The 27,649-nt window shown below is 45.4% G+C and overlaps 1 pseudogene across 1 annotated transcript in view; it reads left to right on the plus strand.

Moving 5' to 3' along the window:
- Positions 1 to 26,824, plus strand: part of LOC143804464 (DNA-directed RNA polymerase I subunit RPA2-like) — a 129,403-nt pseudogene extending 102,579 nt beyond the window's left edge. Inside the window, exons 9-15 of the transcript XR_013221029.1 lie at positions 12,251 to 12,384; positions 14,913 to 15,083; positions 16,023 to 16,162; positions 22,579 to 22,601; positions 22,686 to 22,882; positions 24,266 to 24,520; positions 25,587 to 26,824. The product of XR_013221029.1 is annotated as a DNA-directed RNA polymerase I subunit RPA2-like (transcript). The remainder of the gene's footprint in view (positions 1 to 12,250; positions 12,385 to 14,912; positions 15,084 to 16,022; positions 16,163 to 22,578; positions 22,602 to 22,685; positions 22,883 to 24,265; positions 24,521 to 25,586) is intronic.
- Positions 26,825 to 27,649: the final 825 nt, after the last annotated feature.

A 27,649-nucleotide genomic window follows, 5' to 3' on the forward strand; every position in this document is an offset into this window, starting at 1 on the left:
TGTCAAAAATTTATTTCAGTCCAACATTAAAATATGACACTTGACTGCTCTCCCTCCGGTATGCATGTCCCACTGTGAGGAGCAAACGGCAACGCGTTTCGATCCGAAGATCTTTTTCAAAGCCATGTCTAAATCTGACTGAGTTGCTCCTATATACAAGGGGCAACCAATCTGATTCAATTGCCGTGTCACCTGACATTAGAAAAAGGTCCTATTAAAAACATTAACAATGAATAACAAGTACATTTAAAATATTCACTTTATACTTTAGCAATAATGTAACATAGTTTCTGCACGTTTATTCAAACCCATCGGGTATCTGGTATTTAGATGAAATATCCAGTACGCCTCCCGTGTTAGGAGACGTCTCCTCATGTCCCCGCCCCTCCGAGGCGTAATTACTTGCTCTATAGCCTGTATCTGAAAACTTGCAGTACTGCGTGCATGACAATTGACAAAATGTCTAGAAGCTGCTGATATATTTCTATTACTATTTGTTGTATTAATAATATCATGTAGATGTTCTCGAGTGCGGATTTTTAGTTTTCTCGATGTACATCCTATATATGACATATTACATTTATTACAACTAATTTTATAGATCAAATTCGTAGAATTACAATTTATATATTGTTTGATATTGAATTCAATTGTACCTTCCGAGTTTTGAAATGTTTTAGTTACCAAGGCATGTTTGCAGGTACTACAATTGTTCGTACCACATCTATAAAAACCCGGATATTCTAACCATGTCTTTTTGTGTCCCATTGTATATGATTGAAAAAAATTGGGAGATATTTGACTACCTATAGTTGGAGCCCTTCTAGATACTATATTTATTCCAGATTTCAGAATATCATTAAGCCGTTGATCCTCATAGAGCACAGGCAAATACTTTTGAATAATGTTTTTTATTTGGTTATATTGGGGACTATATTGAAAACATATGTATGGTTTTTTTACCTGGTTTGTATTTATTTTCTTTTCTGATGTTATTAGATCTATCCGATCTTTTCTTTCCACTATTTTCTTTGCTCTATTAATTACCCAATTGGGATATTTACGTTTTTTTAATTTATTTTCAATTTGCCTGAATTCCCCTTGAAGATCATCTACTTGGGAGCAATTTCTTTTAATTCTGGTGAATTCCCCCACCGGAATTGCTTTTATGGTATGTTTATTATGGCTACTATCAGCATGCAGTATGGTGTTACCACTTACTGGTTTGTGATGAGTTTTTGTAACGATTCTCTGATCAACAACCCCACTGAGCTCCAGATCCAGAAAGGAGATATTAGCCTCATCCACCTTATATGTGAACCTAATGTTGTATTCATTATCATTCAGATAATCGACAAATTGCGGTATGGCAGATACATCCCCTCTCCATATGATGAGGGTGTCGTCTATGTATCTGCCATACCACAAGATGCCATCCGAATAAGGATTGCCCTCCGAAAAAATACTTTCCATCTCCCAAAATGACATGACCAAATTTGCCAGGGAAGGTGAGTATTTAGCACCCATGGCTACTCCAGTTTTTTGCACATAAAATTGGCCATCAAAAAGAAAAAAATTATTGGACAATAAGAATTGAATTACAGACAATAGGTAATTACTTAAATCTGTGGAGAAATTACTAAATCTAGTGAGATGGTATTGTATCGCTTTTAGTGCCAGCATATGAGGAATACATGTATAAAGGGAGATAACATCGCAGGAGACCCATGAATAATTAGTCTGCCATATTTTGTTGTCCATGATTCTAAGTACTTCTTTGGAATCTCGTATGTATCCCGGAGTTCGTTTTACCAGTGGTTGAAGGAGAGAATCAACCCACTGGCAAAGTCTCTCATTACATGAGCCCACCCCTGATACAATTGGTCTCATGGGGGGAATCCCTTCTTTTTTGTGGATTTTGGGTACCCCATAAATAATGGGGAGAATCGGATTTTCTATCATTAGGTAATCTGTTTGTTTTTTAGTTAATACCCCTAAATTCTCTCCTTCCTTTATGATTAAATCTCTTTCTTTAATAATTGCATTGGACGGATTAGATTTTAGTTTCTCATATGTGTGGGGGTCTGATAGTAGTTCTTTCATTTTGCTATAATAATCAGATGTATTTAATACTACTACTACCCCCCCTTTATCCGACATTTTGATGGTAATATCTGTCATATCTTTAATCTCTCCTAATGCATTATGTAATCTCCTAGGCATATTACTATTATTCCTCACAGTATTGATTTTATTATTGTTGTATAGCTCTCTCAATTCTCTCTCCACACTCTCCTGGAACCGCTCCATACATTCGGATCTATCCTGAATTGGATAATAGTAGGGATTTTTTGTTTCAAAATCCCGAGAAAAACCAATTTTGTCAGAGTCAGCCATCCCTTCATGATTAAGATCCTGTAACATGACCAATGTCCTCTGTTCTTTAAAGTCCATGTCAGCAAATTCATTAATTGTGCCACCAGAAACAAGATTATTTATCTGTTGACTATTATTCTCTAAATTTTCCTCCTGTAAAAAATGTTTTTTGATAGTCAAATTTCTGATAAATTTATTCGTATCCATAATAGCTGTAAATAGATCAAAATTTTGATCCGGCACAAAGTTTAACCCCAATGATAATACCTGGGTCTGATCCTCAGTCAGAGATCTAGTCGACAAATTCAGTACATTTGTATATCCATTTATTTCTTGTGTCCTTTCTTGTATCGAGTTATCATTCCTCCTTCGTTTATGTTTTCTGCCCCCCCTCCTCCTGCGTTTTTTGACTGGCGGTGATTGTGTTGCGGGGTAGCTATCCCTTTGCCACTAAAGGAAATATCCGATGCATTGCTCTGATTATCAGAGGAGTCCGGGTCTGAGGACGTGAACTATACTTCTTGGCTCCCTCTTGTGGTCTCTAGTGGTATGGCACTGGGATTGTCTTTCCCCAGCTTTATACCCACCTGGTTCGTTAGGCCAGGGGTGTTGCTATTTAAACTTCCTGGATTCTTAGTCTGGTGCCTGGCATCATTGTAATCAGTTCATTTCTGTTTGCTCCTGTCTGCTGGTCCTGGTTCTTTGTTAGATAAGCTAAGTCCTGCTTCCTTATTTTTTGTTTATCTGCATTGTTCTTATTTTTGTCCAGCTTGTACAAAATGTGATTCCTGATATTGCTGGAAGCTCTAGGGGGCTGATATTCTCCCCCCACACCGTTAGTCGGTTTGGGGGTTCTTGAATATTCAGCGTGGATATTTTGATAGGGTTTTTTGCTGACCGTATAAGTCATCTTCCTATATTCTGCTATTAGTCAGTGGGCCTCTCTTTGCTGAAACCTAGTTCATTCTTGCGTTTGTCTTTTCTTCTTACCTCACCGTTATTATTTGTTGGGGGCTTGTATTTAACTTTGGGGTCTTTTCTCTGGAGGCAAGAAAGGTCTTATTTTCCCTTATAGGGTTAGTTAGTTCTCCGGCTGGCGCGAGACGTCTAGAATCAACGTAGGTACGTTCCCCGGCTGCTGCTAGTTGAGTGCTAGGATCAGGTATACGGTCAGCCTAGTTACCACTTCCCTATGAGCTGGTTTTTTGTGTTTGCAGACTTCGCTGAAACCTCTGAGACCCTCTGCCATTGGGGTCATAACAGTATGCCAGGCCAAGTGAATAGTTAATGCATTGCAGAAGTGGGATTAAAAGAAAAGAAGTTCTGAGTTTTTTTTTTTTTTTTCCTCCCCTTTTTCTCTGAGTGGCTTCAGGCTTTGCTGCAGACATGAATGTCCAGACTCTGATTACTAGTGTGGATCAGCTTGCTGCACGGGTGCAGGGCATTCAGGATTTTGTTACTAGTAGTCCTATGTCAGAACCTAAGATTCCTATTCCTGAGCTGTTCTCTGGAGATTGATTTAAATTTGGGAATTTTAGGAATAATTGTAAATTGTTCCTATCTTTGAGACCTCGTTCGTCTGGAGACTCAGCTCAGCAAGTTAAAATTGTTATCTCCTTCTTGCGTGGCGACCCTCAGGATTGGGCTTTCTCGTTGGCACCAGGAGATCCGGCATTGGCAAATGTTGATGCGTTTTTTCTGGCGCTCGGATTGCTTTCTGAGGAGCCCAATCTTGAAATTCAGGCAGAAAAAGCTTTGCTGGCTATCTCTCAGGGCCAGGATGAAGCTGAAGTGTATTGCCAAAAATTTCGGAAATGGTCCGTGCTTACTCAATGGAATGAGTGTGCTCTGGCCGCAAATTTCAGAAATGGCCTTTCTGAAGCCATTAAGAATGTGATGGTGGGTTTCTCCATTCCTACAAGTCTGAATGATTCTATGGCGCTTGCCATTCAGATTGACCGGCGTTTGCGGGAGCGCAAATCCGCTGGTCCTCTGGCGGTGTTGTCTGAACGGACACCTGTCTCAATGCAATGTGATAGAATCCTGACTAGAACCGAACGGCAAAATCATAGACGTCAGAATGGGTTGTGTTTTTATTGTGGTGATTCTACACATGTTATATCAGCATGCTCTAAACGCCTAACAAAGGTTGTTAGTCCTGTCGCCATTGGTAATTTGCAACCTAAATTTATTTTGTCTGTGACTTTAATTTGCTCATTGTCTTCATACCCTGTTATGGCGTTTGTGGATTCAGGTGCTGCCCTGAGTCTTATGGACTTGTCGTTTGCCAGGCGCTGTGGTTTTGTTCTGGAGCCTTTAGAAAATCCTATCCCTCTTAGAGGAATTGATGCTACGCCATTGGCGGAAAATAAACCGCAGTTTTGGACACAGGTGACCATGTGCACGACTCCTGAACATCGGGAGGTGATTCGTTTTCTTGTTCTGCATAAATTGCATGATTTGGTCGTTTTAGGTCTGCCATGGTTACAGACCCATAATCCAGTTTTGGATTGGAGGGCTATGTCTGTGTCAAGTTGGGGCTGTCAGGGAATTCATTGCGATTCCCCGCCAGTGTCTATTGCTTCCTCTACTCCTTCAGAAGTTCCTGAGTATTTGTTTGACTATCAGGATGTATTCAGTGAGTCCAGGTCCAGTGTTCTTCCTCCTCATAGGGACTGTGACTGCGCTATAGATTTGATTCCGGGTAGTAAATTTCCTAAGGGAAGATTATTTAATCTGTCTGTACCTGAGCATGCCGCAATGCGTTCTTATATCAAGGAGTCTTTGGAGAAGGGGCATATTCGTCCATCCTCTTCCCCTCTTGGTGCGGGATTCTTTTTTGTGGCCAAGAAGGACGGATCTTTGAGACCTTGTATAGACTATCGGCTTCTGAATAAAATCACTGTTAAATTTCAGTATCCTTTGCCTCTATTGTCGGATTTGTTTGCCTGGATTAAGAGTCTTCAGAAGTTCTTGGGTTTTGCTAATTTCTACCGTCGTTTTATCGCTAACTTCTCTAGCGTTGTTAAACCTTTGACGGATATGACCAAGAAAGGTTCTGATGTTGATAATTGGGCTCCTGCAGCCGTGGAGGCCTTCCAGGAGCTGAAGCGCCGGTTTACTTCGGCGCCTGTTTTGTGTCAGCCTGATGTCTCACTTCCCTTTCAGGTTGAAGTGGATGCTTCTGAGATCGGTGCAGGGGCTGTTTTGTCGCAGAGAGGCTCTGGTTGCTCTGTAATGAGACCATGTGCTTTTTTTTCTAGGAAGTTTTCGCCTGCTGAGCGGAACTATGATGTTGGGAATCGGGAGTTGTTGGCCATGAAGTGGGCATTTGAGGAGTGGCGTCATTGGCTCGAGGGTGCTAAGCATCGTGTGGTGGTCTTGACTGATCACAAAAATCTGATGTATCTCGAGTCTGCTAAGCACCTGAATCCTAGACAGGCCCGTTGGTCATTGTTTTTCTCCCGTTTTGACTTTGTGGTCTCGTACCTGCCTGGTTCAAAGAATGTGAAGGCTGATGCTCTTTCTAGGAGCTTTGTGCCTGACTCTCCTGGAGTCTCAGAGCCAGCTGGCATTCTTAAAGAGGGTGTAATCTTGTCGGCCATTTCTCCTGATTTGCGACGTGTGTTGCAGAGATTTCAGGCTGGTAGACCTGACTCTTGTCCACCTGACAGACTGTTTGTTCCTGATAAATGGACCAGCAGAGTTATTTCCGAGGTTCATTCCTCGGTGTTGGCAGGGCATCCGGGGATTTTTGGCACCAGAGATTTGGTAGCTAGGTCCTTTTGGTGGCCTTCCTTGTCACGGGATGTGCGGTCATTTGTGCAGTCCTGTGGGACTTGTGCTCGGGCTAAGCCTTGTTGTTCTCGTGCCAGCGGGTTGCTTTTGCCCTTGCCTGTCCCGAAGAGGCCTTGGACACACATTTCCATGGATTTCATTTCAGATCTTCCGGTGTCTCAAGGAATGTCTGTCATCTGGGTGGTGTGTGATCGTTTTTCCAAGATGGTCCATTTGGTACCCTTGCCTAAGTTGCCTTCCTCTTCCGATCTGGTTCCTTTGTTCTTTCAGAATGTGGTTCGTTTGCACGGCATTCCTGAGAATATCGTGTCTGACAGAGGATCCCAGTTTGTGTCCAGGTTCTGGCGATCCTTTTGTGCTAAGATGGGCATTGATTTGTCGTTTTCGTCTGCCTTTCATCCTCAGACTAATGGCCAAACGGAGCGAACTAATCAGACACTGGAGGCTTATTTGAGATGTTTTGTTTCTGCGGATCAGGATGATTGGGTGACCTTCTTGCCATTGGCTGAGTTTGCCCTTAATAATCGGGCTAGTTCCGCTACTTTGGTTTCGCCATTTTTCTGCAACTCTGGTTTTCATCCTCGTTTTTCCTCGGGACATGTTGAGCCTTCTGACTGTCCTGGGGTGGATTCTGTGGTGGATAGGTTGCAGCGGATTTGGAATCATGTGGTGGACAACTTAAAGTTGTCACAGGAGAAGGCTCAGCGTTTTGCCAACCGCCGCCGCGGTGTGGGTCCCCGACTTCGTGTTGGGGATTTGGTATGGCTGTCTTCTCGGTTTGTTCCTATGAAGGTCTCCTCTCCTAAATTCAAGCCTCGCTTCATCGGTCCTTATAAGATTTTGGAAATCCTTAATCCAGTGTCCTTTCGTTTGGATCTTCCGGTGTCGTTTGCCATTCACAACGTGTTCCATAGGTCTTTGTTGCGGCGGTACGTTGTGCCTGTGGTTCCTTCTGTTGAGCCTCCTGCTCCTGTGTTGGTTGAGGGCGAGTTGGAGTACGTGGTGGAGAAGATCTTGGATTCTCGTCTCTCTAGACGGAGGCTTCAGTATCTGGTCAAATGGAAGGGCTATGGTCAGGAGGATAATTCCTGGGTGGTCGCCTCTGATGTTCATGCGGCCGATTTGGTTCGTGCCTTTCACGTTGCTCATCCTGATCGCCCTGGTGGTCTTGGTGAGGGTTCGGTGACCCCTCCTTAAAGGGGGGGGTACTGTTGTGAACTATACTTCTTGGCTCCCTCTTGTGGTCTCTAGTGGTATGGCACTGGGATTGTCTTTCCCCAGCTTTATACCCACCTGGTTCGTTAGGCCAGGGGTGTTGCTATTTAAACTTCCTGGATTCTTAGTCTGGTGCCTGGCATCGTTGTAATCAGTTCATTTCTGTTTGCTCCTGTCTGCTGGTCCTGGTTCTTTGCAAGATAAGCTAAGTCCTGCTTCCTTATTTTTTGTTTATCTGCATTGTTCTTATTTTTGTCCAGCTTGTACAAAATGTGATTCCTGATATTGCTGGAAGCTCTAGGGGGCTGATATTCTCCCCCCACACCGTTAGTCGGTTTGGGGGTTCTTGAATATTCAGCGTGGATATTTTGATAGGGTTTTTTGCTGACCGTATAAGTCATCTTCCTATATTCTGCTATTAGTCAGTGGGCCTCTCTTTGCTGAAACCTAGTTCATTCTTGTGTTTGTCTTTTCTTCTTACCTCACCGTTATTATTTGTTGGGGGCTTGTATTTAACTTTGGGGTCTTTTCTCTGGAGGCAAGAAAGGTCTTATTTTCCCTTATAGGGTTAGTTAGTTCTCCGGCTGGCGCGAGACGTCTAGAATCAACGTAGGTACGTTCCCCGGCTGCTGCTAGTTGTGTGCTAGGATCAGGTCAGCCTAGTTACCACTTCCTTATGAGCTGGTTTTTTGTGTTTGCAGACTTCGCTGAAACCTCTGAGACCCTCTTCCATTGGGGTCATAACAGGTATCACAGACACCAATACATTTCACCGCCGGGCCTCCAGGGGGAGCTAAGGGTTCTATTTACTAGGCCACTCTCCACACACTGGTAAAACTGGGGGTCAGGCAGGAAGTTAGACAGAAAGCTGACTGGGTTGGAACCTGGCAACACCTTGTGGCAGAGGGTGTTGCAGGAGAAGATTCGGTAGGGTCCCTGTCAGGGGTGGGATCCTGACAGGGGCTTGGCAACTTGAGTGAACGTAACAGGACCGTGCCTGCTCAGCATAGCGGCGGTGCCCAAGGAGGGATTGGAAGCGAGATAGATTGTGCTGAGTGAGAAACGAGATCAAAGCAAGAAGGAGAATACCAGTAGGGGTCGTGCTGTAAGACCGAGGCAACATCCTACTGAGGCGCAAACAACCGGTGGCCGGAACGCCGAAGGAAGTATTTCTACATACAGCTTCAGGCAATACTTCGAACCTACGGCAGGACAGTCAGTCTCAGGCGGGCTGTCTCACCTAAATCACCTATGCAGTCTTGGGGGGCAACTTGTGGAGAGGGGCGACTCTAGGGTCCCGGAAGAGCTCCGAGCCTACCCGTCAAACGTGTGCCGTCCTAACCGTAACATCAGGCAGGGACGGAAGATTAGCAGAACATCATCTAATCGTGTTGTGAGGGAACTTAAGAAACAGACACAACAGTTGTGGGGACTTTCCGTAAGCACAGCAGGGAAGGACCGCAACACATAGCGCTAGAAGGAAGGCACAGATTTCCACCTGTTAAGAGAACTCTGGAGGTGCCATTGGACCGGCCGGACTTGCGCAGCCTGATTATCCGGATTCCGGACTGAGGACCCAGAGATCTTCAGTAAAGAGGTAAAGAGACTGCAACCTGGTGTCCTCGTTATTTACTGCACCGCACCACTACAGCCTCACCACTACCATCATCCATCATATCTATCACTGTACGCCCCTCAGCAGGGTCACGGACCGGGCCTAGCCACCGTGACAACCCCAGAGCAGAGACTCAGAGGCCCGGTGCCGGGTACCCCTCGGCCCTGTGGCAGTGGGGGCGCTACATATATATACAGCTTTAGCAAAAATTAAGAGACCACTGCAAAATGTTCAGTTTGTCTGATTTTTCTCTTTATAGGTATATTTTTGAGTAAAATGTAAATTGTCATTTTATTCTATAAACTACTGACAAAAGAGGTCTCCGAAGTTCCAAGCTCTAAATTTTGTATTTATTTTCTGAAAACGAGAAATGGTCAAAATAACAAAAAAAAAGACCTCAAATAATGCATTGAAAACAAGTTCATAATCATATAGGAACAACAATACTAATGTTATAACTCAGGAAGAGTTCAGAAATCAATATTTTGTGGACTAACCATGATTTTTGTTCACACATTTCATGCGTCTTGGCATGCTTTCCACCAGTCTTTCACACTGCTTTTGGGTGACCTTATGCCACTCCTGGTACCAAAATGTAAGAAGTTCTTCTTTGTTTGATGGCTTGTGACTATCCATCATCCTCTTGATTACATTCCATAGGTTTTCAATGGGGTTCAGGTCTGGAGATTGGATTGGCCATGACAGGGATTTGATGTGGTGGTCCTTCATCCACACCTTGATTGACCTAGCTGTGTGGCATGGCGCATTGCCCTGCCGGAAAAAACAGTCCTCAGAGTTGGGGAACATTGCCTGAGCAGAAGGAATCAACTGTTTTTCCAATTCCATCTTTGCTGAAGCTTCCCCAGATCATCACCGATCCTCCACCAAATTTCACAGTGGGTGCAAGACATTGTGGCTTGTACGCCTCTCCAGGTCTCCGTCTAACCATTAGACAACCAGGTGTTGGGCAAAGCTGAAAATTATACTCATCAGAGAGGATTACCTTACTCCAGTCCTCTATGGTCCACTCCTTATGGTCTTTGACAAACTTCAGTGTGGCTCTCCTTTGCTTCTCATTGCTGAAAGGCTTTTTTCTAGCTTTTCATGACTTGAGTCCTGCCTCTAGATACCTGTTATGAACTGTTCTTGCCGTGCACTTCACCCCAGCTGCCATATGCCATTCCTTTTGTAGGTCACTTGATGTCATCCTGCGGTTGATGAGTGACATTCGAATAAGATGATTGTCATCCCGGTTAGTGTAGAGTTGTTTTCACCCTCTGCCAGTCTTTAGCTTTGTTGTCCCCAATGTCTGCTGCTTGACCTTGTTGTAATGGACTGCCATGTTAGAAATTTTAACAATGGAGGCAACATGACTCTCACTGTGTCCCTCTGCTAGTAAAGCCAGAATTGAGCCCTTCTTTTCCTCACTCAAGACTTTTCTTTTCAACTCCGTTGGCATGGTTTAAAGTTCTTTTTCATTCCTGTTAGTTTTGGGATATTACTAGCACTTGTTTTGCTATCCAACTTGTCCTATTAAAAGAGGATTGTGAGCACCGCAGCAGTGTTTTTTATACTTTCCTTTGTTTAATAAGGTTTGGTTCAGGTGATCACCTAATCAGAAGCACGTTAAGGGTATGTGCACACGTTGCGGATTTGCTGCGGATCCGCAGCGTTTTTTGAGGTGCAGAAACGCTGCAGATCCGCAATTGATTTACAGTACAATGTAAATCAATGAGAAAAAAAAAATGCTGTGCACACTTTGCGGAAAATCCGCTGCGGAAACGCTGCGGTGTAAAAGAAGTAGCATGTCACTTCTCTTTTGTGAATCTGTAGCGTTTTTGTACCCACTCCATTATAGAAAGCAGCAGGGGTAAAAACCGCAGCAAATCCGCAAGAAAACCGCAGCAAAAACGCACAAAAAAGGCTGCGGAACCGCACAAAAAACCGCAGGTGCGTTTCCTGCCAGGAGAGACAGAATCCGCACCAGAAATTCCTAAGCCTAATCCGCAACATGTGCACATAGCCTAAGTAGAATGAGGTGTACTCTGGTTGGAATTCAACTGACACTGGAATGGAATGGCTGTCAGACATGTAGAGAAGCTGATTTTTATAAAACTGTGCAGTGGTCTCTTAATTTTTGCCAGAGCGGTTTATATATTTATTATAATCACACATCAACAAGACCTCGATCATATATATCATAGCCAATAAAAGGGGATATAGAAAATGCCAAAAGCACAACACTTTTTAGAAAGGCTAAAATAACAATTTTCATCATAATTAATATAAAAACACAAGTTGTATTGTATTTGACGAAAAATATAGGGGGGGGGGGAAAGTACAGGAAAAAAGGGGTGGGTATGACTGGGAATAAGAAGCGTTTAAGGCACAGGAGGAGTACACAGTATAATCATTTATATAAAATACAAATGGTAGTATGTGAATATCATAAAATTAATAGGTGTCAATAAAAGTTAGTAAACCATTATGATATAATATAACTGCTCAAGCTATGGAGGAGACCTGTGGACCATAAGTAGTAAAATTATAAAGTGAAAAATATCTAAATGTAGATGATGCACAGCCCATGATTGGACCAGAGCAGATATATAGGAAAGCAAATAACATGCGTAAACATATAATAGAGACCACCATGTAATTCTCATAATATTTACCAATAGAGCCAAGGATCCACCACACCCGATACGCGTATCGCTATGGAAAGCTTCGTCTAGGGGTCAAAGCAACCTGGGCTTCCATAACACCTCAGCAGCGCCACAGGCTGATCGCCTCCATGCTGTGCCGCATTGATGCAGTAATTGATGCAAAAGGAGCCCCGACCAAGTACTGAGTGCATTTACTGAACATACATTTCAGTAGGCCAACATTTCGGATTTTGAAATCATTTTTCAAACTGGTGTCCTAAAGTATTCTAATTTACTGAGATAGTGACTTTTGGGTTTTCATTGGCTGTAAGCCATAATCATCAACATTAACAGAAATAAACACTTGAAATAGATCACTATCTATCTATCTATCTATCTATCTATCTATCTATCTATCTATCTATCTATCTATCTATCTATCTATCTATCTATCTATATCTCAGCCAGTACAATACAAATCCAAAAGAGGTAAAGTATGTGTTGAGCAGAATGGGTTTGCAGATGGTTGGGCAGTGGTGCGCTCAATAATGGCTTAGATGTTTGGATGGAATCTTCTAAACATTCATGGTTTTTCTTCCAGCAATCACTCCGGTTGATGGGATTCCTGGAAAACCTTTTCCAGATTGTTACCCGGTCATGTTGGATGGAGCAATGGTGGGCTGGGTGGAGAAAGATTTGGCTCCAAATGTTGTCCATACACTTTGAAATTTTAAGGTAATACTTCTTGTGGGGAATATCTGACGTCTGAGACAGTGACTGCAGGGTGTAATCCTCCTCACTCTCTAGTGTTACTCGCCCTCATTTTCCTGCTGTCTGCTTTGATACCCTTTAAGATCACGTTGAACAAAAGCTATTTTTCCTTAGGGTCACCAGCTCAAGTGTCCATTTTTTGCTCCTATTTTATTCCTGCTGCTTTCCAGAGTAGTCAGTTTTGAGATGTACAGTTCATTATTAACAATTCTGCTTTACTTGCCCTCCCAAGGTCGTCCTCTTTGTCTTCCGCTGCCCAGGTCTCTGGTGTTTTCATGCCGATGTAGCTGCAGTCAATCACTACAGATGTCAAAGCTGCTGAGAGGTCTTGAGCTCCGTGTTTGGGATTTGGACGTCACTGCCACAACCAGAGACCAGAGCAGCAGCGGAGACACATCGCAAGACCCCAGGATAGGAAGAAACACACATTTTATTTTGTTGGAATTTTTTTTTGTTTGTTGAAAAACCAAACTTTGCAAAAAGGGAAAATATTTCTGAAAGGGGACAACCTTTAATCAGAAAAAAACTTCCCATGAAAGAGGTTTTCTAACATTCTTAATATTCAAGGGGAGTTTGCAGCAAAAAAAGGCCAGTGATTGGCTGAGAGGTCACATAATGGATTGGATGTCATTCTTTTCAGCAGCACTAGGGGGCACCAGAGTGGGAGCTGTTGTGCGGATGTTGACTTTTTTAATTTTTGGAACATTTCCTACTCTTTACCAATGTCTGAAGTATCCAATGAAACAGTGAATCTGTGAATGCTGAGCTCTTTATTACCCCACCCACACCACTAATTGGCAGCTTTCTGTCTATGCACAGTGAACACAAAGCTGCCAATCAGTGGTGTGGACGGGATTAGACTGCGCTCGGCATTCAGAATTGCTAGATCTGCAGCAGGGAAAACTGGATTTATCAAAACTACATCAAGCAGCCCAGTCAGTGACACATTGCAAGTATCTGGTCTATCCTTACATCACGCTGCTCTCAGATTACACTGTGAAAACCTGCTGACAGATTCCCTTCAATGAAACAATTTTTCTTTTTGGGCTGTTTTTTGTTTAGTTTTTTTCCTTCTAAGAATACATAACTTAAAAAAAAAAAAACAACTTTTCATCAACGTAATCCTATAGGACTTCTCTTTTTTGTGGGATAAGTTGCAGGTTTGAATGATCACATTCACTTTACCATGTGATGTAAAGGGGAGAAAATATCCAGTTGTGAAATGTGGAGGAAAAGCGCAATTCTACAATTATTTTTTCTCGTTTTTACAGTATTCATTGTGGTATCAAATACCTCATAACCTGGTTCTTCCAGGTCCTTTATTTTATTATTTTAGTAAGTTAAAAATATGAACTTTTCCTTATTGTTTACACTTTATTATGAGTTCAATTATTCTATATATTGAGAGATTGGACTTTTGCGGAGGCAACAATAGCATAAGCTTCTTTTCCCTTTTAGTTTATCTGCATTTTGGACTTGTCACAAGGGTGCCCCAGCACGCTCATGCCACTCACAGATTAACAGCGGCAATTAAGCGGTTAAACGGGAGCAATTAGAATTGGCTCCAACTGCTGCCATTAAAGGCAGGTTCTGGCTGTGTAACGCTGCCAGCATCGGCCGTGTAAGACCGGACTCCTCACCCAAACCCCTTAAATCATGTGGTTCGCTACTCACAATCCCTTCTCAATTACTATATTGCACCTTGCTAAAATAAAAGCAGCCTGTTCTCCCCTCTGGTGCTGGCACCGGTCCAGCAATGTCAGTGCTGGATCTCCCATGACATGGTTTTGTCACGTGACCCCTGCAGCCAATCGGCGGCCGCTGATGGTCCTCTTCACTGTTGCATCCTTTGGACGTAACTGACATCCAGATGAAGTCACCGCTGCTGCTGCTCTCTCGCCCCCTCCGGATGTCAGTTACAGCCAAAGGATGTGACAGTGAAGAGGGAAGAGGTCCATCAGCAGCTCCTGATTGTCGGTGCCGGGTCTCCCTGCAGCCATTGCTGGATCGGTGCTGACACAGAGGAGAGAACAGGCTGTCTTTATTAGAACATGGGGAAATATAGTAATTGAGAAGCCATTGTCTGAGTAACAGGCACCTCCTTTAAGTTATTGAGCAGTAAAGGGTTAAACAAGTATGTCTGCCATTGAGAGAGGGTTTGCTGACCTCCCAGGATGGATGCAATCAGTACGTGACACAAGTTGCTTGAGACAAGCTCTCTCGGTGGTCTGAGGACTACAAATTATCTCTACTAAACCGTGTATAGAGTTGAGCGACTGTTCGGCTTCGGTCACCAAATCCGAATTTGCCATATTGGTGCCCTACTTGTGCTGAATGCATGTTTGATGATCGGTTCCGAACATATTCGGTAATTACTACTCCCATTGACTCTAATGACGTTTTGCAAAAACAATATTTGCTGCCGATCGTATTCAGACCCAAATCCGGACAAATTCGCTCCACTCTGTATATGACCTATTCCTATTTCACAGGTAACACAGGAGAAGAAGATCCCACCCTGGACTGAGGTGGTGCTCATCCCCATGACTGGAAAAGCGAGTCTTTACCCTGGGCTGTATGTTTTCACCACCCCCTGCAGGATGGTCCGTCCTGTTAGGAATTTGGCGGTAGGGAAAGAAGAGCTGATCGGCACATTGGAGCAGGTGCGGTATTACACATTGTGATCGAGGGACCATGGAGGCGAGACCAGGGTGGTGTGGTCGTCATGAAATCAGCGTGCAAAATAATGTTTCACAAAAAAAATAGCGCTAGCGTAATCTGCCAGTAAAGTTTACACTAGGGGGTGTTTATGGGAGAAACTAACTAAATCAGTTACCTAAATTAATTATTTTCTACCCTGGACTGTAAATCTACCAATGTGGCATCTGCAGGCTGTTCAAGGCCTGCTGGGAGGTGTAGTCCCACAGCAGGCAGCGTGCCAGCACTTGCTGACCTCTGCTGTAGGGTAGATGAGGTTCTCTCCCGCGGAGGAGGAGGAGGAGAGTCTTTAGAGCACTGGGACTATGGAACTTTCTGCCAGTTGAAGCTGATGGTGACTTCACAACTACCAATTGTAACATTTGGGGTAATAAATTCATTTTTTATTCCTCTAAGATGACAGGTCTTTATTTTTTTGCAGTTCTTTGGATCAGCAGTGCAGAATTTCCGGCTGATCCGGATGGACTTATCTCATTCTTACTGTTTCTCACAGTACAATAGTGAAAGCCCCTTGTTCCCAGTCAGCCTGGTTAGAACATGATGTCTTCATTTCTGATTAAATGAGATTAAACGGAGCCGATTCCTTGTTATCAACCCATTGTTGGCAGAGTGTGCAGCATTTATGTTTTTTGTAGGGGAGCACATCTGTAATGGGGATCCTGCCTGCGTTTGGTCTGTGTACAGCATTTGGGGTTAGACTAGAGCATCTAGGAGCGGTGATAAGGAAGGGGGGGTATTAATTACATAAAAGTTGGCTATCTGTGTGAGGTTTCTACTTTGTAATACTTCATATTAAAATCAACTTTTTTCTTTCATGTAACTGTGATTCATTAATCTTCAAGCCCACGGATGTATCTAGATTCCCATCTGTGCCCCTCTTCCAGGTTTTCTTGAACGTGGCGATATATGAGGGTGAAATTGTGCCCGGAGTGACCACCCATCAGGAGCTCTTTCCTCACAGCTTGATGAGTGTTATGGCCAACTTCATCCCCTTCTCCGACCACAACCAGAGCCCCAGGAACAAGTAATGGCCGGAGCTGGAGCCGCCCCTCCCCCCGCGGCGTAAGGGGAGGCCCATCATGACCATGGGATGGAGGGAGGGGTTAAGGGTAAAGGGGAGGTATAGTGGAGTCGGTTATGTTTAATTAAGCTGTAGAGGGGTGGAGCTTCTTAGTTCCCGCTCTCCAGTCAGCAAGTGTGCACCAAATATGGCCACCGTGGATAGCGTTCTGGAGAGCCTGAGGGCTGCGGCAGCAGTGCACCCTCCAGGCTGGTTGGAGCGGCAGGTAGCAGGGATCATCGGGAGCGGAGGTTCGGGAGCAGCAGCGACGTCGGCGGTGTCTCCGGTGAGGCGCGCGCGGCGGTCAAGGCCTCCGGACCGGCTGTCGCCCGATTCAGCTCCGCGGGCCCCCCGTCGGCGCAGGAGCCCCTCCGGGGACCCTCCAGGCCGGGCACCTCTAAATAGCAGCGCCGGTAGGTCCCGGCCTGGGAGGAATCCTACTGCCGGGCGGGGTCCGGTGGCGGCTGCGAGGCCTTCACCTCGCGGCATTGCGGGGGCGGGGCCAGCGCGAGCCAGGCAGCGTCTGAGGCCTAGCACATCGGGGGGCCGCGGCGGGGATGCTCATTCCGCGCGGCCTGCCTCTGGCCTACTTGCAGCAGGACGTGGGAGAGGAGTGGTGGCGGGCAGCCCTGCGGTTACGGGTGTGGCCCCGGCAGCATCAGCAGGGTTTGTCCCTGCAGCTGGATCGATGGACACAGCAGCGGCCTCACACAGTGGTGATGTGGGCCTGGCCGTTTGGAGGACAGATCAGCAACAGCAAGCTGGGACAGGACAGGCGGCGCTACTTTCACCTCAGGCTGGATCTTCGCAGCAAGACGCAACGCAGACTCCCACGCGACAGTTGCCTCCTGGGTCATTAGATTTCCACGGACAACGGCGGTTGGATCCTGGGACTCCGGCTGGGGGGATCACAGCTCCCCCGCAGCCTGGTGAGTGTTTGTCCTTGTCTTTGCTTCCTGTGCAGTATTTGCCGTCTCCAGTGAGTGTGGAGGCGCAAGGGGGTGTGGCGACGAGTTTTGGGGTTAGTGGCGTTGTCGGGGCTGATGTGGGGGGTGTCGGGGCGGTTTTGGAAAATGTGAGGGATTTGTTGGTGCGATTGGAGAGAGGAATGAGTGATCAACGGCATTTGGCGGCGTGGATTGGGTCGCAGAGGGTTACGGGTTCGACGCAAGTGGCGTCGGGCTCTTGGGCGCCGGTGTCGGTTTCGGTACAAACGGAGAAGGAGAAGGAGTGTCGGGTCCATTTAGATGATAGGGCTCATGGGGAGGTATATGTTTGTTTTGAGGGCCCTTTGGGGGCGCATCTTAAAAAGGAGGTGAAAGAAAAGATCATGAAGGATGAGTATGTTGAAATTTTTTCGTTGCTCCCGTTAGAAAAATTTAACTTAGACAAAGGGAAGAAAGAGGATAGTAAAAAGGAGGAGGAGGAAAAACGTAGGTGGCGTTTGATTCCTCAGACTTTCACAAATTGGCTACAGGCGTTTGCTATTTTAGCGAGTGTGATTGAGGAGAAGGCGCCTGAGAAGTGTTCAGGCCTTTTTTGCTACATGGATTCCATTGGAGAGGCGCATAGGGTTTATGGTGGTCAGGCCTGGTTGAGATATGATGAGCAATTCCGGCAGAGGAAGGCTATACGACCAACGATTCGTTGGGATCAGAAGGATATCGGGCTTTGGCTGCGGGTGATGGCGCAGTACAAATTTGGCCAGTCCTTTCAGGGGGGGGCCGGTAGTTCCGGTCAGAGTAGTCAATCCAGTTCGGCGGGATCGGCCGGACAGTCCAGTCAGGCGGGGGGTCGTAAAGCGGGCTTGTGCTGGCAGTTTAACGACGGGCAATGTAAGTTCGGGGTTAACTGCAAGTTCAAGCACTTGTGTTCACACTGCAGCGGCTCTTCCCATGGGGCCTCAAAGTGTTTTAAAAAATCTAAGTCCAAGTCAGGGCCAGGGAATTCTCAAGGGGGTGACGCCAGTGAGTCTGGAAAGGATGGTCCCCTTTCTAAATAGATACCCCCTGAGGGAGGCGGCGGGGGTGCTACATCGTGGTTTTCGGGACGGTTTTGTTATTCCGGCCCCTTCGTTTGTGGTTCCTCGGACGCTTAAGAATTTGAGGTCGGCGATGTTACAGGGGGATGTGGTGTCAGAGAAGTTGAAGAAGGAAGTTGCGTTGGGAAGGATGGCGGGCCCCTTTTTGTCTCCTCCGTTTGAGGATTTGGTTGTATCACCGCTAGGTGTGGTTCCTAAGAAGGAAGCTGGAAAATTCCGTCTGATTCACCACTTGTCTTACCCGCGGGGGTTGTCTGTTAACGACGGTATTGCACCCGAGCTTTGTTCGGTGGTGTACGCGTCTTTTGATGAAGCCATTGCGTGGGTTGGGAAGTTCGGTCGTGGCGCCTTGTTGGCCAAGACGGATATTGAAGCTGCATTTAGGTTGTTGCCTGTTCATCCTGATAGTGTTAAGCTTTTGGGTTGTTTTTGGGAGGGGGGGTTTTTCGTGGATAGGTGTTTACCTATGGGTTGTTCCCTCTCCTGCGCTCTGTTTGAGATGTTTAGCTCGTTTTTGGAGTGGGCGGTTAAGGACGTTTCTGATTGAGATTCGGTGTTACATTATCTGGATGATTTCCTATGTGTGGGCCCGGCTGGGTCCGATCGTTGTGTGCGCCTTCTCCGTGCTGTTGAATGGGTGTGTGAGCGTTTCGGAGTTCCATTGGCACCCGGGAAGACGGAAGGGCCGTGTACGTGCCTGAGTTTTCTGGGGATTGTTATTGATACGGTCGGGTGGGAGTTTCGGCTTCCTGTTGACAAGATTGACGGATTGAAGGAAGATTTGGCCCGAGCAAGGCGTGTAAAGAAATTGACTTTGAGAGAATTACAGTCGCTATTGGGAAAACTTAACTTTGCGTGTCGGGTTATGCCAATGGGGAGAGTTTTTTCCAGAAGGTTGGCGAGTGCTACGGCGGGAGTCCGTGCGCCGCATCACTTCATTCGTTTGTCAGCAGAGTTGAAGGAAGATTTGGCGGTTTGGAGTTCCTTTTTGGGTTCTTACAATTGTCGTTCTTTGTTTATGGAGAAAACGGTGGACAATGATTCTTTGGAATTGTTTACGGACGCGGCGGGTGGCAGTGGTTTTGGGGCTTACTTCAAAGGGCAATGGTGTGCTGCACCCTGGCCGGTGGAGTGGGTTTCATCAGGGCTGGTTCGTAACATAGCGCTTTTGGAAATTTTTCCGATCTTGGTGGCGGTTCATTTGTGGAAGCGCGAATTTCGCAACAGGCGGATTCGCTTTAACTGTGACAACATGGGAGTGGTGTGTGCGGTCAATGGACTTACTGCTTCATCACCGCCTGTGGTCCGGGTTCTCAGGCGATTAGTCCTATCTTGTTTGGAATTGAATTCGCAGGTCACTGCGACGCATGTGCCCGGGGCGAGGAATTTAATAGCTGATTCCCTTTCTCGTTTCCAGTTCGAGCGTTTTCGGTCGTTGGCTCCGGAAGCAGAGACCATCGGTTTGGATTGCCCAGCGGACCTTTGGCTCGTGGCATCAGGGACGCTGGAGATCTCATAAGATCGTCGTTGGCTCCGAAGACATGGGAGACTTATCAATTGGTTTGGTCTTCGTGGGAAGGGGTCTTGGCATCCTGCCCTGGTGGAGTTAATGCCGATGACCAGGTTGGGCTTCTGTTGTCATGGATTAGGCGTGGTTTTGATGAAGGTTGGTCGTTGGCAAAGGTGTTGCGTATACTGGCGGCTTTGGCTTTTGGTTTCAAGCTGAGGGGACAGTGTGATTTGACTAAGGCCTTTCTAGTGAAGCAAGCGGTAAAAGGCTTCAGGAGACAATATGGTAGGTTGGATTCTAGGCGTCCTGTTTCTTTCGCGATGTTGGAGCGATTAGGTGAGATTTTGGGTGACTGTTGTGGGTCGCTGTTTGAACAACGTCTTTTCAGCTTGGCTTTCTCGTGGGCGTATTTTGGTGCAATGAGAATTAGTGAATTGGTGTCTCCTAATAAGAATACAGCTGGTGGAATTTTGGCAAGGGATGTTTTCTTGGCAGAAGGTTGTGTGGAGTTCTGGTTGCGTCGATCCAAGACGGATCAAGTGGGGCGCGGTAAGAAAATTGAGCTGGGTGGAGTAGCGGGTTCTCTGATGTGCCCAGTTAGTTGTTTAAAAAGTTTTTGGGGGCTTGGGCCCCGCAGGGACGGATCTTTACTGTGTCATGAGGACGGTTCGGCTTTGTCCAGATATCAGTTTCAGAAGATTTTCCGGAGAGCGGTTGTTTTGTTGGGGTTGGATGATTCGCGTTTTACTTCTCATTCGTTTCGGATTGGGGCAGCTACGGATGCGGCCGCTGGAGGTTTGGATGTGGATGCTATCAAGCGTATTGGGAGATGGCAGTCGAATAGATATTGCAGCTATGTTAGATGTTAGGGGTGGTGTGCATTTTCTCATTATGAAAAGGTGCGTTTACGGAGTTGGTGTTTTTGCTTCGTTGGTTGTTTGACTTTTGTTTTTTGTATTGTAGGTTCTTTACCGTTTTTGGTATGGATTTTCGGCCATTCCTATGTTCATTGGGGAGCACGACGCGCTGATGTACGGCCGGAAGGTAGACAGCTCGGGTTCGATCGGTCGGTAACGTTGGTCCGGTGGATCGGTTTTAGAGGTTTGACCTGGAACAAGGTGCTGAAGGAGATCAATGTGGCGGTACTTTTAGACAGATCTCCGGATATCTTGGTGCTGCATGCTGGAGGAAATGACTTGGGTTCACGCCCGTTTAGAGAACTAATCAAAGATATCAAACAGGACTTGTTGCGCTTGTGGCGGTTATATCCAGGGATATCAGTAGTTTGGTCGGAGATTGTACCGCGGAAACGATGGAGGAACATGCGGTCATTGGATAAACTTAATAAGGCCAGAATTAAGGTTAACAGAGCGGTGTCCGCGTTTGTGGCCAGGAATGGGGGAGTAGCCGTAAGGCATTTTGAGTTGGAGAAGGGTGATGGGGCATTTTGGCTTGCAGACGGTGTGCATCTGAATGCTGTTGGAATCGATTTTTGGGCACTTGGACTGCAAGAAGGTGTGGAGAAGGCCATAGCTTTTAGGAGTGGTGGGGTCTCGGGTCTTTAAGGTTTCAAAGTCCCTCGTTGTCGTGGCTGGGGGAGAATCCTTGGAGTTGTTGGAAATTGGGTTGGGGGGAGTCATTGGCTTATGGCTCCCTGGTATTTTGTGTAAATCTGGTTTTGGATCTGGTGACTTGGGGGTTCCGGCGGGGGTAGTCGGTTCCCCGGGAATTGTAACGTGAACTGGGAACCCTTTGGGGTTTTGGTGCTCCCGAGCCAGGCGGTATCGGCTGGGAGTAATTTGGTTTTGGTAACGTTCACGTTGTGTTGTGTTTTGATCACCAGATCCATGGGGAGCTCCAAGGATCCCTCCTAGCTCAAAAAGTTATTGGATGTTATTATTTATGATGTTGTTTGTGTTTAAATAAAAAGGCTGCTGTGGCCGACATTATTCCAAAGAATAAGTAGTTCGAGTTTTTATTTATGGGATAGAGGGTATGGGTTACGTGGGAGGTGTAGCTAAAGGTAAGCGTTGTATTGTTTTATATACCCCAACGGCTCGACATTACCAGGGTCAAGTAATGGCCGGAGCTGGAGCCGCCCCTCCCCCCGCGGCGTAAGGGGAGGCCCATCATGACCATGGGATGGAGGGAGGGGTTAAGGGTAAAGGGGAGGTATAGTGGAGTCGGTTATGTTTAATTAAGCTGTAGAGGGGTGGAGCTTCTTAGTTCCCGCTCTCCAGTCAGCAAGTGTCCCGCCCTCCCGCCCTAATAGTTTGGGTGTAGGTGGGTTTTTTGTTTCAATTTTTGGGGGTGGTATGTTATGTATTATGGGTCATTGCGGCTGTGGTGGCTGGGGGAGAATCCTTGGAGTTGTTGGAAATTGGGTTGGGGGGAGTCATTGGCTTATGGCTCCCCAGTATTTTGTGTAAATCTGGTTTTGGATCTGGTAACTTGGGGGTTCCGGCGGGGGTAGTCGGTTCCCCGGGAATTGTAACGTGAACTGGGAACCCTTTGGGGTTTTGGTGCTCCCGAGCCAGGCGGTATCGGCTGGGAGTAATTTGGTTTTGGTAACGTTCACGTTGTGTTGTGTTTTGATCACCAGATCCATGGGGAGCTCCAAGGATCCCTCCTAGCTCAAAAAGTTATTGGATGTTATTATTTATGATGTTGTTTGTGTTTAAATAAAAAGGCTGCTGTGGCCGACATTATTCCAAAGAATAAGTAGTTCGAGTTTTTATTTATGGGATAGAGGGTATGGGTTACGTGGGAGGTGTAGCTAAAGGTAAGCGTTGTATTGTTTTATATACCCCAACGGCTCGACATTACCAGGGTCATGTACCAGTGTCAGATGGGTAGGTACACACACGATATTCCCCCCGTGTGCACACCGGACCCGTATGGCACTGTTCAGATATCTGTCCTGTTCTGATTTCCAGGTAAACAGACGATGAGGTTCCCTCTTTTAACCTATCAGGATCGCTCTGATAACAAACTGTATCGCCTGCAGACCCCCCCGAGTCCTCTGGTGCGTCCCACCATGTATGATTATTTTGACATGGATAACTATCCAATCGGAACAAACGCCATTGTAGCGGTGATTTCATACATGGGATATGATATGGAGGATGCGATGGTAAGTTCTCTCTAGGCGCTGTGCACACTTGTGAATGGGGTAAGTGCAGAGGATGGTCAGATCCTTTATATGAAATGTGCAAAAGGAATCAAAGGACCCCATTAATTATGGGTATAAAAAATAATCTATCTACATAGCGTTGGATAGATATAATCTGCTTGTAGTGTTAATAGGTTTGGATGAAGCTTCTTTTTATTACTTCTCTGTTCATATGTTTGTGCATTTATTGCACCCTATACGTGAACCCTTTCCTAATATTAAAGCGAATTTTAAACAGCAGCCTGATGTAGGGACATAGACCCTGATTCCAGCGATGTATCAATTAGTTCAGGGGTGGGCATTTCATTTTCCTAAAGGGCCAGATGAAATATTATGACTGTTATGGAGGGCCGAACCTATTCTGTACTTAATTCAACTCATTGTTATTATTTTAGATTTATTTTTACCTCTTAATATTGAGCAGAATTTAGTCTGTTGATAGGCTGATACTGCTGATACATGTTACAACAGGGCTCATTATTAACTGTATTCTTATCAGTAGCAGCTAATCAGAACCGTACGATTTACTGCTTTTCATAAAGTTTTTTTTTTTTTTTTTAAAAAAAACAACAATCCGGGCGTAATAACAGGAGCAGAATGATTTACTAATAGCTCACAGCACACTGTGATGCCTCCATGGTCACACACACAGTGTGATGTCCCCCCACAAAGCCCCTCATACAGCCTTCCAGTGACTGAATGGTGGGAGAGGGAGCTGACTGCTTTCTGTTTTATTCATCAGTATCTGCATCCCAAGGATGAAGATACTGGTGAAGTTGTGGCAGGGGGCAGATGTTTTGTGTGGGATGCCACTGGTTTTCGGTCTTTGGCTGTCTCTCTCCACTGGCCGCATAGGAACAGCCAAAGGGCTACATGTGACCCGCAGGCATTACTTTGCCCATTTACTTGGGCAATGGGTGTAGCAGTTATAATGTTCACAGTTTTCCCACCTCAGCAACTGAGCCCCACGCAATCTGCAGCCGTGTATGACCCCATCCGCACCACCTCTTTCTGTGTACATTGTATAGTGATAGAGCTGCTCATTAGTGCAGTGGTTGGCCTAGGATGCATGTGCCAAGTAGTCCTGTAATGATCTCCTGCTGATAAAACACTGATTGTATTGAAACAACAAATCGCAGCCCAGTAAGTGACATATCACTGTAATCAGGGTCTCAGCCCCTGCATCATACTGCCATTGGCTTGCATAACAAAAAAAAGCTTCCCTTTAAAGTCAAACAGCACCCTTGATGCAATACTATATGGCAACCACTAAATAGCTACTTTGTGCTGGATACCTGATATGGCTCCTTATCACCATCTGATATAAACTACTTGTGTTTGCAGATTTTGAACAAATCATCTTGGGAGAGAGGATTCGCTCATGGGAGCGTTTACAAAACCGATGTCATCGACCTGGCTAAAAAAAATAAAAGATCACGAAGACAATTTTGTGTTTGGAATCAAACCGGACGATGAACGGATAAAGGGGAAACTAGATGACGATGGCCTGCCCCCGGTAGGCGCTGTCCTGCGTCTTGGGGACCCGTACTATGGTTATCTGAACCAAAACACTGGAGAGAACTTTGTGGTGTTTTACAAGTGAGTCGTACAAGCTTTACATCACACGGACACGTTTCTTGGCATCGGCTATCTTCACACGTGGAGTTTTTGCTGTATTTTTGTAACGTAGCTTCTTTGGTGCGTAAAATACATGGCCTTTTACAGAATCTGCGTAATCAAGAAGTTTCTGAAATCTTGTGCACACAATGATTTTTTTCTGTGGGTATTATGAGGCTTGGATTAAGTTAACTCTAGGCGTTTCAGCGTTTGCTTGTTTTTTTTAAAAAGCATGTTTTTTGCTGCGTTTTTGGTATGCTAGATTTGTCTCTTGTGCATTAAAAAAAAACAGGAAAACCTGATATCTGTGTATTTGGTGCAATTTTTCAGTGTTTTTTTTCACCCCCCATTCAAGTCAGTGAGTGAAAAACGCTAAAAGTGACATGTTCTATGTCCAAAAAAAATGCAAAGCACAAAAACCTGATGACAAAAAGCAGTGTGTGCATGAGATTTCTGAAGTCTCATAGGTTTTGCTGGTACTGTAGAAAGCAGCTGAAAATTAGCATAAAAAAACAGCAAAAACGCCCAGTGTGAACTTGGCCTTGGTGTGTGTTTGCTGAGACGCAGAATGTCAATGTCGGCTTTTTTGCAGTGATTTGTTATCTATTTGAATGGGTGAAAAAGCTGCAAAAAAAGCACACAGAAAATGCAGTTCAGGTATGGAAAATCTGCTGCAATACTGATCTATTGGCCGGAAAATAGTAGCATTTTTTACATGGTTTTTTAATGTGTTTCTGATGCGTTTTTCCCCACTCTTTAGTTTGTGTGAAATCTGCAGCAAAAACACTGAAATAATTGACCTACTGCAGATATAAATCTACAAGTCATGAATACGCAGCGTGTGCATGAGACTTCAGGATTCTCATTCACTTTGCTGGGACTAGAAAATCCTTCATGTTTTGTGACATCTGAGCAGAAAAAAAACGCAACAAAACTGCAACATGTGAACGGGCCCTTATTGTAGGCATGAACATATCCTTACTGATAAGAGTGACCTGTGAGACTGTTTTCAGGGATTTTTCTTCACTCTCATGTCTTGTCTTCTCAGGAGTAAGGAGGACTGTATTGTTGACAACATTAAGGCCTGCAGCAATGACCTGGGTATTGGAAAGTTCCAATCCGTGTGCATCACTATGAGGATCCCGTAACCCCACCATAGGTGATAAATTTGCTAGCCGACATGGCCAGAAAGGCATCCTCAGCAGACTGTGGCCGGCAGAGGATATGCCATTCACAGAAAGCGGGATGGTTCCGGACATTTTATTTAACCCCCACGGATTTCCTTCCAGAATGACGATTGGAATGTTGATTGAGAGCATGGCCGGTAAATCGGCCGCACTCCACGGATTGTGCCACGATGCCACTCCTTTCACATTCTCAGAGGAGAACTCTGCTCTGGAATATTTTGGTGAAATGTTGAAGGCTGCTGGCTATAACTACTATGGCACAGAGAAATTGTACAGCGGCATTAGTGGGCTTGAGCTTGAGGCGGACATTTTTATCGGTGTGGTCTACTACCAGCGTCTTCGTCACATGGTTTCTGACAAGTTCCAAGTTAGGACAACCGGCTCTCGTGACAAAGTGACCAACCAGCCTGTGGGCGGCAGAAACGTACAAGGAGTAATTCGTTTTGGAGAGATGGAGCGTGATGCCCTGCTGGCACATGGAACCTCCTTCCTTCTTCATGACAGGCTTTTTAACTGTTCCGATAGATCAGAGGCCCATGTGTGTGTGACCTGCGGCAGCCTCCTGTCGCCTATCCTGGAGAAGCCTCCTCCATCTTGGTCCTCAATGCGAAACCGGAAACACTATTGCTTGGTCTGTGACCGGACAGATACAATTGACGTCATTTCTGTGCCATATGTATTTCGGTACTTTGTGGCGGAGTTGGCAGCAATGAACATCAATGTTAAACTGTCCGTGCGCTAAGGAGCAGATGGAAGGATGGTTTCTGCACGTGCCTTATACCATTGCTGGTACCTGTGCTCCTCCTGGGCAGGAGAAGCCTGTGAATAACTTTTACATGGAAACATTCACCATTCACTATTGTGAAGGCATCGCCATTCTCCTATCCAGATAAATATGCCTGGTATGGGAAATCTCAAGGATTATCTGATTGTCAGAAAGTGATTGAATAATCTGACACCACCAGTCATGAGTAGAACCGAAGTATGGAAGATGATATATCTGCAGATTGTATGTACCAGTGATTTAGCGCCGACGTGCTTTCTATAGTGTGAGCATTTCTGTAAGTGACACCAGTGTCTGGATAAACATTAATTTTTATTTTCTTGTATCTTGGCTTTTTTCTCAGTACTTTTATTTGTTCTCTTTTTTTATTTATTTTTTTAAATGCGTGATCCACCTTCTAGTAAAACTTGTAATATGCCATACATAATTGTGTTCAGGGTCGGACTAGACTGGCGGGGTATCAGGGGAATACCCGGTGGCAATTTTAATATGAGCGCCCCAAATCTGTAAAGGAGGATGCTGCCTGGCGCCGGGAGCGCAGGCAGGTAAGAGGAATCTTTTTTTTCCTTCTGTGCATGCAGCCATTACAAGGGACCAGGCTAAATATATGGGGGGAGGGGCAGGATAGATATATGGGGGGGGGAGGGCAGGATGGATATGAGGGGGACCAGGAGCCATATCTGTGTATGTCACTGGTGATCATTTCAAGGGATTTTTTCATTAATGATATCCGCAAGGTTGGTGTATATTACAAAATAATATTGTTACTGTGTATCTTCACAGCGTCTCCTACCGATCGTATGGATCATAGAGCCCGTGAGAAACAGTGGCTCACTAAATTGGATGAGGTATTTGGTGATGACTCAAACGTGGTTTTTAACTCAAGAGAAACAGAGGATTCTGTAACTAGACTGAAATCTTTATTTAATAAGAAAACGCGCCTGTGGTGGAACAGGGCATTCCTGGAACGTTACCTAGCAAAGGGTCTGATCTCAAGGGGATTAAGGGTACAAGTTTTTCCTTCTTTTAATGTAGAGGATGAATGCCTCAGAAAGGAATGGGAAGGATTGTCCACAAACTGTTCGAGAGGCTATATGGAACTACTGGTTAAATCGAATACTAACTCCTTACAAGAGGTGG

Source organism: Ranitomeya variabilis, chromosome 2 (assembly GCF_051348905.1).
Source record: "Ranitomeya variabilis isolate aRanVar5 chromosome 2, aRanVar5.hap1, whole genome shotgun sequence".
NCBI lineage: Eukaryota > Metazoa > Chordata > Amphibia > Anura > Dendrobatidae > Ranitomeya > Ranitomeya variabilis.